The sequence below is a fragment of the Nannobrachium achirus genome (assembly GCF_963921795.1).
Source record: "Nannobrachium achirus genome assembly, chromosome: 8".
In the NCBI taxonomy this organism is placed as follows: Eukaryota; Metazoa; Chordata; class Actinopteri; order Myctophiformes; family Myctophidae; genus Nannobrachium; species Nannobrachium achirus.
In genome coordinates, this window is record NC_137817.1 from 58125300 (window position 1) to 58134630 (window position 9331).

At 42.7% G+C, this 9331-nt stretch overlaps 1 long non-coding RNA gene across 1 annotated transcript; it reads right to left on the bottom strand.

Moving 5' to 3' along the window:
• Positions 1-862: 862 nt before the first annotated feature.
• Positions 863-4340, bottom strand: LOC308289632. The gene is made up of 3 exons (XR_013962248.1): positions 3647-4340; positions 2754-2818; positions 863-2659 (listed from the first exon to the last, which is right to left on the bottom strand). It is a non-coding gene; the product is annotated as an uncharacterized lncRNA (long non-coding RNA).
• Between the last annotated feature and the right edge of the window lie 4991 nt (positions 4341-9331).

Genomic DNA, 9331 nt, shown 5'->3' on the forward strand with positions numbered 1-9331 from the left:
CAAACAAATAATAAGTACACCTTTGATTTCATGGTTTGGTTCCATGGCCTTGCCCCTTATGCAGAAACAGACATTTTAAAATGAACATCACTTTAAAATGTGTTTTGAAATGGTCAAATAAATCAAATGCCTTTGAAGTTTAGGCATTGGGGGTAAGGCAATATGCAACCTATAAAGCTCTCAGTATCTGAGACTCCAAACAGCACATCCATTACAAAAAATAAATAAAACAAGAGAAAATCCAAAAATAGCAGCTACAATCTCACTACGCGCAGCCTGTGACATGTTGTGAGCTTGTAGACTTTCTATTTTCTGGGAAGACATTTAGTTTAAACCTAAACAGGATGTCTAGAACTTTAAGTGTATAAGTATCATTGTATCTGTCCACTAAAACCATGTCCAGTTCTTCATATTTTTGGTTTACAGGTACCACCATTTATTTTTCAAAATTTACAAAAATATTGAGCTTTTATTTTAAGTAATCAAATTCCAACTGTATGTAGACCGGCACAGACGAGTGATGATACTCTAAGGACTGCAGTTTTTTGCTTTGGGAAGATGATCCAAATGTTATGACCGCTCAGGTAAATCAACGCCAAACAAACCTAGACCTGAGACATTCAGTCATTCAGTTCAATGTCGATGTCTGAGATTCATTTTCAAAACATCAGGTCCAAAACATTGTCTCCTCCAATACTGAGAAAATTTGGTTCTCAGTGTCTGAACGCGTGCTGAAGATTTTCCAGCATCCAGATCAGGGCCGGCTGAAGGATGAAATGACTAAGGGGGCTTTTGAAAATTGTGAGGGGGCAAGTTAACCCCCCCCCCCCCCCCCGCCCCCCCGCCCGCCCGCCCGCCCGGTGCGCATGAGTCGGGCTCATGCCAGCTACCATCAGCATCATGCCAGTCATTCATATGAACAACTCCTCTGCTGTGTACCCACTAAACTATACCAAACTGTCTGTAATCCATGCCTGGTGTTTCACTGTTTACTGAACATTATAGTTAATTTGGTTAACAACACAATAGCTGATATAAATAATAAAACGGAGTGCCATTAAATAGCATTTAAGTGTACAATCTGCCAACTGTGAGTAATGTATTCAATCAATCAATCAATCAGCTATATAATATGCAATGTGTTCACTTTCTCTCACTGAGAGAGTTGCAACATTTATTTTCTGTGAGGGAAACAAGTGAACACTGAACAGGTCTATGAAAACAAGCCCAAAAGACCCTTTAGCTCTATTACATCAGCTAGTTTCAGAATTAATCTTGAAAGCAATGCCAAATAAGCAACTACACAGGAAAACAAAATCAAAGTCTCTTATAATAAGCAAACCTGGCAACAAGACAGGAAAACAAGACCAAAGTCGCTTATAATAAAAAACATATATATATCTATCTTTTTTTTTTTTTCTAAAGATATACTGTACCGGTAGGTCTACCAGAGATCGTGCTAGTATTTTAAACTGCTGGTCAGCGTGACCTGGCACGATTACAATCTACCAGACATCTAATAAAAAGACCTTTCATAGATATCTGTATGCATTAATGACAACCAGGTCCGTATAAAAGCAGCCTTACACAACCATAAGCATTATGTTTTGGATTGAACTGTCTGAACATAATGCATATAGGCTATACTCAAATGTTAGGACCAACTTGCACAAATACTGTATATTAATTACTGTACCCACATTACCATTTGCGCATTGGCGTGACATGTTAAGGTAATACATTAGGATAGGTACTCACAAGTTATATTGTGGATACAAGCAGTGGATGCTGTCCCAGCGTCTGGTTTAATAGGACAGGAGAGCCTTTTGGGGAAGTTGACATAATTGCTCCTCATATATATATTCCATTCAAGGTAACGTTTAACGTGTCCAGCTGTCCACCGTGTTTCATCTGACTGGATGCGACAGACCAGTGTTGCGTCCATGTTTGTTGTTGTCATCTTAAAATGAGCGTGCATTGTTGTTAATTAGTGGTTGAACAACTTGCCAACTTTACTCACAAGTGCCCTCTCGTTTGAAAGGGTCTGTGATGTATTCTAACTAATAACAACTTGTTTTGACAGTCCATCCATTTATAGTACATATACTGTACAAATAAACCGCGCGCCTGGGTGCACCGAACGCTGTGCAGCGTCACACAGTGTGATAGAGGGGGGTTCCATTGAGGGGGGCTTCCGATGGACGGTCAATTGCATTGACCATCATTTGGACTGAGATTTACCGGCAGTCGGAGTCCCCCCTGGCCACAGGAACTAGGCAGCACCAGCGCGTTAGCGAAAGGGGGCTCCAATGTGAGAGGGGGTTTCTGATGGACGCATTGACCGTCATTTAGAATATAAACTGAGGGGGCCTAACTTGCAACTCGGGGGGCAAAGCCCCCTGAGGCCCCCCCATGGAGCCGGGCCCGATCCAGATACAGGAACAGCTTTGCACAGTCTCAAAGAAGTACTTCCAACCTGGAGGATATTCTGTGGAGAGCATTATGGACAAACACAGCGAAGGCACTTCGAACATCTGGATGGCCGGCGACGACCACTTCATCCTCCAGCTTTCAGCAGAGTCTGGGCCTCCTTGAAACGCCACGATCTCCAGGATACCCATACGGACGCCACTGGTGTGCCTGTCCACATAGTCTCTCTCTAGATTGGAGCACATAAAAAAATGAACATTAAGAAATATCCCCTAATGACAATGAGAGATGTGTTTTTCTTGATGCCTGAAATGTTGATTTACCTTGATCATTTTCGCAAACTGCAGACGTGTGAGCGCCACCGTCTGTGCCTGGCTCGAACTGTGGTCTACATAAAAAGAACACAAGTTAAAGATTAGGAACATAGGACATGTATGTCAGCGAGCATGCTTTACTTGTGCCACAACAAATTTCCATTGAGATTTCCAAAACTTTATATTAGTGGCATGTTATATGGTCTACCTGCACAGCCTTTGTGATCCGATCTACCTTTTGGGCACCCCTGCACTATACTGTATACCGATATCTGATATTTTGAGTCCAGCCTTACTAGGTTAGCACCTTTACTATAAGTTTCAGGGGCAGCGTAATGCATCCGTGTGTGTCCGTGGCATGGGTTAGCGCAGTGCTTCTCAAAGTGGATTTCAGGGACTCTAGGGTAGGGGTCTTCAACCTTTTCAGTCCAAGTTCCCCTGAGAGAGAGATGAAGCAGGGACCCCCAGATTCCATATAGTTTCATCGTTTGACAGCACAATCATCAGTGTATTTTGGATTCATGTCAATTTGTGTTATCAGATATTTAACCACTTGAACCGTCAATACTTAATAAACTTGACCTTTCACGCTGTATTTAGTGTGCTCCTTTTCCCCTCTACACCAAACCTCTTTGCCGAAAATAGCCGATCTACAAGCTTGTAGGTCTGCTATTTTTGGCTAAAGTTCTCTGAATATGAACATTAGAGTTCAAGTGGTTACTAGGTTCTAGAGAGACCCTGGAATTTCTTTATGGGAGTCTAAATTGACCCTGGCTTACATGTCTGTAACTTTGACAGTGTACAAATATGTGTACGCTGTCAAAGTTAAGGGGAGACCTTCAAATTTCAAAGTTTAGAGTACCACTGTGTTCGTGCGTGCATGTGTGTGCGAGACATCACACCTGGGTTGGGCACGGTGAGGAGCACGGTGGTCCTCCTCCACCACCTCCGTCAGCTGGAGGCTGATGTCCAGCGTGTCCGTGCAGTTCACCCTGCCCCGCTGGGTGTAGTCCTCGCCCACCAGGCCCCCGTCCACCACCCGGCACAGCCCTGGCTGCTGTCATCTCCGCCACCGCCGCCTCCCCAGGGCCAGCCGAGGTCTAGCTTCTCCATGGTGACCTGGTAGACGGTGCCGTTGTGCTCGTGGTTACAACTGATGGTCGCTCGGCCTGGCCACCAGCTCTGTGTCGGCCTCGATCAGCTCCGACGCCGGGGTTTCTGCGGTGTCAACCGCTGGTGCCTCGTCCGTACACACAGATGAGGAGAAAGAGGGAGATAACAAGATGCATTAAAATCTTAAAGGTTTTGAGTTGGAATTCAGAGTTGGATCAAAGATCTAGAACAAAGTTAGGGCTGGCCATCTTCCTGATTGTGGAGACGTGTGGTTGATCACAGACTACTTCCTTTTGTCTGAGGGAGAAGGTAGAAGGAAATATTGTACATTCTACTCCAATACATTTGTGAGACAGCTTTAATTATTTGACAATGGCCAAGTTAACATGCTGCATACTAATTGATGCTTTAGTATTAACCTCACGTCATAATATATAAATATTAACATAGCTTATACATACCGTCTAAGAGTCCTCGCAGTGACCAGAGAAACAGGTATTCCAAGGCAGATAGATTACTACGGTGGGAGAATCTGGCATGACCTATTAGAGTAAAAAGAATGACAATAGCACACATCGCTGAATTAATGACATTTTCATTACATCCCATCACTAAACAGCAGTGGAGGAAATATTGTACTTTCTACTCAGCTACAACAGTTAACATGCAGCTTTAGTTAGCTGCAAATTGCAACTCTAGATTGTTTTAATATCTTGAATCTAGTTGCAACATACTATTGGCAGCCCATGAATCCAAACAGAATAGTGGCTTCCTGCATTATGTGCAATTAGAAACATGCAGTGCATGTGGTATGCAGGACCATTGATTTCCCACTTCAAACTCCCAACACTTCAGAAAAAAAGAAGAAGAAAATCACCTGCATGGAATTTCTTGACAGAAATTAACTCATAACATCTCTACAAAGGATTTTACCAAACAAACACTGTAGATAGAGAATAATTCAATGATAATTCAAGCTTTCTATAGCCTATTGCTGAAATGTTGGTGAGTTTAATGTTGTTTATTACAATCAGACTTTTCTGTTTGGATGTATGGGCTGTTCAATGGTTGATGTTGCAACAGTCTAAACAGCTAGAGCAGCTTTCATGTCAAGACCCCCAAATTAGCCCACGGACCCCCATTTGAAAAGATGCCATGATTTTCATGGCTCTAGCAGTGCTTCTCAGCCATTTTGATTTCAAGGACCCCCAGTTTAAATTGCACTAGGCTACGGACCCCCATTTAATGGAATTTCTATACCAGACCCCAACATGTATTGTAAAATCAACATTTATTTAACTCAGTGTACAAAATGGAACTCATAAGGGTCCATTTGGTTCCATTTCTACCCTCTCAGAGGTAAATAAGGGTCCATCTCTACACTCAGTTACATACGATAGCTTTAAGGGTCCATTTGGTTACATTTGTACACAGTTACATACCCATAAGGGTCCATTTGATTACATTTGTATGCTTTGAGTTACAGACCCAAGTAGTGAAAACAGCCGATCTACAAGCTCACAACGCGGCACCGAGTGCCGCGCTGCGAGCTTGTAGATCTGCTATTTTTGAAAAATCGTGAAAATTAGAATTTTGACCCGATTCTATAAGTGTCTTTTGAAACCTTCTAAGGTTTTTTGAAAAACCTGTGTTTCTATGTCAGCCATCGTCAAAGAAAAGGTCCTTTTCACTTCACCTGGAGCTCAGTTAAGCCCGTATCATAGTCGGGTCCGCGGTGGAAGGCTTTACACCGCGGTGTAGTCTTTTCAAGTCTTTTTGAGTCATGAAACTACAACGTTACATCATTCCTCACGGTGGAGAGCTTTACACCGTGAGTCCCAACACATCTCTCTGTTTTTACTATCAGACAGACAGGCTCTACACCCCGTTCACTGATTGGTCAATCTAGACTAGTCAGTCACGGTGAATAGGACTCCACCGTGGCGTACTATGATGGCCTGCACTTATTTTCTGACTTGAGGTGGAAAGCTTTCCACCTCAAATTTGCGGTGGATAGCTCTCCACCGTACACTCTGATACAGGCTTTAGTCGGTTCTTGAGAGACTACCATGTCAGTGGTTCTCTAACCTTTTCATGTCAAGGACCCCCAAACTGATATTTATTTGGCCACGGACCCCCGTCTCAAAATATGTAGTTCCAGGGACCACCCAGAGGCAAATTTTGAGTTACAAACGTTTGCTTTGAAAATACATATATTCAAAGATTAGCACACATTTTCACGACTTTTCCAAAAATAGCAGATCTACAAGCTTGCAGCGCGGCACCGAGTGCCGCGCTGTGAGCTTGTATATCTGCTATTTTTCACTGGTTAAAGCATTCAATAACTCTAGGCCTGAATGGGTTAAACAGGGGTCTTCAAAGTTTTCAGGCCAGGGACCCCTTCGCTCTGAGAGAGATGAAGCAAGCTCACAAGAACTATATAAAAGAGAAAAGATCAATTATGTTTAGATCAAATAGGCTAGCAAAAATAATAGATCTACAACCACATAACACATTGTACAAATGGAACCAAATGAACCCTAAGTCTCATGATGAGAGGTTAAATGTACTCAGAGTAGGGGAGACATTGGAATTCTAAAGTTTGTGAAACACTGCCTTAACAGAGCCCAACACAGCGTGAAGATACCAGGTTTGATTTACCAGTAGGCATTCTCTCTGTCTGTCTGTCTGTCTGTCTGTCTGTCTGTCTGTCTGTCTGCTTGGTTCCATGTGTACAATACACTGTCAGAGTTAAGGAGTCAAGGACCTTCAAATTTGACAGCTTGAGAAACACTAATCTATAATAACCTTTGGCACATGTCATGTACCACTGGTGCTACTTGGGCCCCCCCCTAGTGGTTTATTTATTGATTAATTGAAGAATCTATTGGAAGGAAAAGGAAGTTTCATGACAATACTGTTCACTGGTACAAGGTCAAGAGAACCACTGCACTAGACCGTTTCAGAAAGGCCTATCTTGTTTTATTAATCCTTATCTTTTTCAACAACCTGGTATTAAAAGAGCATAAAGAAATATCTTGTGTATATCCTCCTTATTAGGATTATAAAGATCTGTGCTAATATGTCTGCATATGAAACTAAGTGTCAAATTATGTGACAACAATGCATCTCAGGCTTTTTTATGGAGTACATTCAAAGATTTGCACACATTTTCACGACTTTTCCAAAAATAGCAGATCTACAAGCTCACAGCGTGGCACCGAGTGCCGCGCTGCGAGCTTGTAGATCTGCTATTTTTGAAAAATCGTGAAAATTAGAATTTTGACCCGATTCTATAAGTGTCTTTTGAAACCTTCTAAGGTTTTTTGAAAAACCTATGTTTCTATGTCAGCAATCTGGCCAGTCATTGTCAAAGAAAAGGTCCTTTTCACTTCACTGGAGCTCAGTTAGTCTGTTCTTGAGAGACTACTATGTCAGTGGTTCTCATAATACCCCCAAAATGATATTTATTTGACCACGGACCCCCATCTCAAAATATCTAGTTCCAGGGACCACCCAGAAGCAATATTTGAGTTACAAATGTTCGCTTTGAAAATAAATATATTCAAAGATTTGCACACATTTTCACGACTTTTTCAAAAATAGCAGATCTACAAGCTCACAGCGCTGCACTCGGTGCCACGCTATGAGCTTGTATATCTGCTATTTTTCTTCTGCTATTATATTTAAAGCATAAAATATTGCGTCATATTGTGTTCAGGCCTAAATGGGTTAACTGAAAACCAATGTCAATTATATCAGCAATCTGTCAATTGCATAGTAATCATGTATTAAAGCTATTCAAAATGGATAGAATCTTGATTTATTTTTTAACATAAATGTAAAAAATTAAAATACATTTTTAATCTTTTTTTTTTTTTTTTTTTTTTTTCATGGACCCCCTGCAGTACCTCCGCGGACCCCCTAGGGATCGCGGACCCCCTGTTGAAGACCCCTGGCCTAACTATCAAACACTATCAATCATCCTAGCCTTGACACCAGACTCCATTTATTCAACCCCAAATTCATGCTAATTACAAAGCTGGCAGGACAAGTCACCCCACGAAGTAGCAAAAACAAACACACACACACAACATTGCAAAACACACCACAGCCCAGTTTTAGTGTGAGTTCTCCACACATCCAGCTGCTTACTGCCCATCCCCGTCTCAGCTAATCAACGAAATCAGATTCAGCTGGTGTCAATGAGCGAGTGCGCTGCGCTGCACTGCACTCGCCAGTGCAGTGGCGTCAGTTCAGCAAAAGCTAAGGTATGGCAACATGACTGTTGTCTGGTCTTTTACGTGAAGGCACGCATGCAACACTGGCTACATGCACGATGGATTTATTTTAAGAAGTACATTTTATTATTTCCCCCTGTAATCAAGGTATGGTACCATACCCATGTGTGCCTCTGTAGCCTACTGCTCTGTGCCTCAATGATCGCATGATGTCGCATCCATCAGCTATGCTCTCTGTCTTGCAGTGTTGCAGATAGACAGGACATTCTTTCCGACTTTATATTATATATAGATTAACATCACTGTGTTACAAACAAATATACCAAATCGTTTGAAAGATTACCTTATGCTGTGTAGACTCTTCTCCTGCCTTCCTCCATGAGACTACTTCCTTGTTGTGGAAATGCACTGCTGAATGCTGCGCGTAGATTGGCTAAAGTGGCACGTGATAGGCAGCACGCCATATGATTGGCTATAGGAGTGTGAAAGCAGCGCTAACACACTGATCTGCAGTTGCATTGGTTTGGTCAATGGGGGGAGGTAGAGGGAGATTCAGTAAACACTCCTTAAACACTCTTTTCATGTTTTTCTATCTTTGTGGGGACTTTTCTAAAAAACCGTGTGGAGCTCAACAGGCATGTCAGCAATGCTTACTCTCGATTTAAACGATAAACGGTGTGGGGACCCGCTTTTGGGTCCCCACACCGTTTTGGGTCCCCTGTAGGTGACTGTGTTGTCAGATGCCTGTCCCCACGAAGTAGCAAAAACAAACACACACACACACACACACACACACACACACACACACACACAAAGAGAGAGTTTGTGGTGGACAGCAACCTCGAACCAACAGGAGGTCGACCCTACACATCTACAGAGACAGACAGACAGAGACAGAGACAGAGACAAACGTCCACACAGGAGTTCAATATGCTGAGGAGGAAGAGGAGTGTGTCGTTCGGGGGGTTCGGATGGTACGTTGATCTGTTTTTATACTGTGTGTGTGTGATGGTATGTTACGTTGTGCTTTGGCTGGATGCTGACTGGGCATGTGTGTGTGTGTGTGTGTGTGTGTGTGTGTGTGTGTGTGTGTGTGTGTGTGTGTGTGTGTGTGTGTGTGTGTGTGTGTGTGTGTGTGTGTGTGTGTGTGTGTGTGTGTGTGTGTGTGTGCGTGCGCGCGCCCGCAGAAAACAGAGTGCAATATTTAGTACATGTTTCTCATGTATGCGTAAG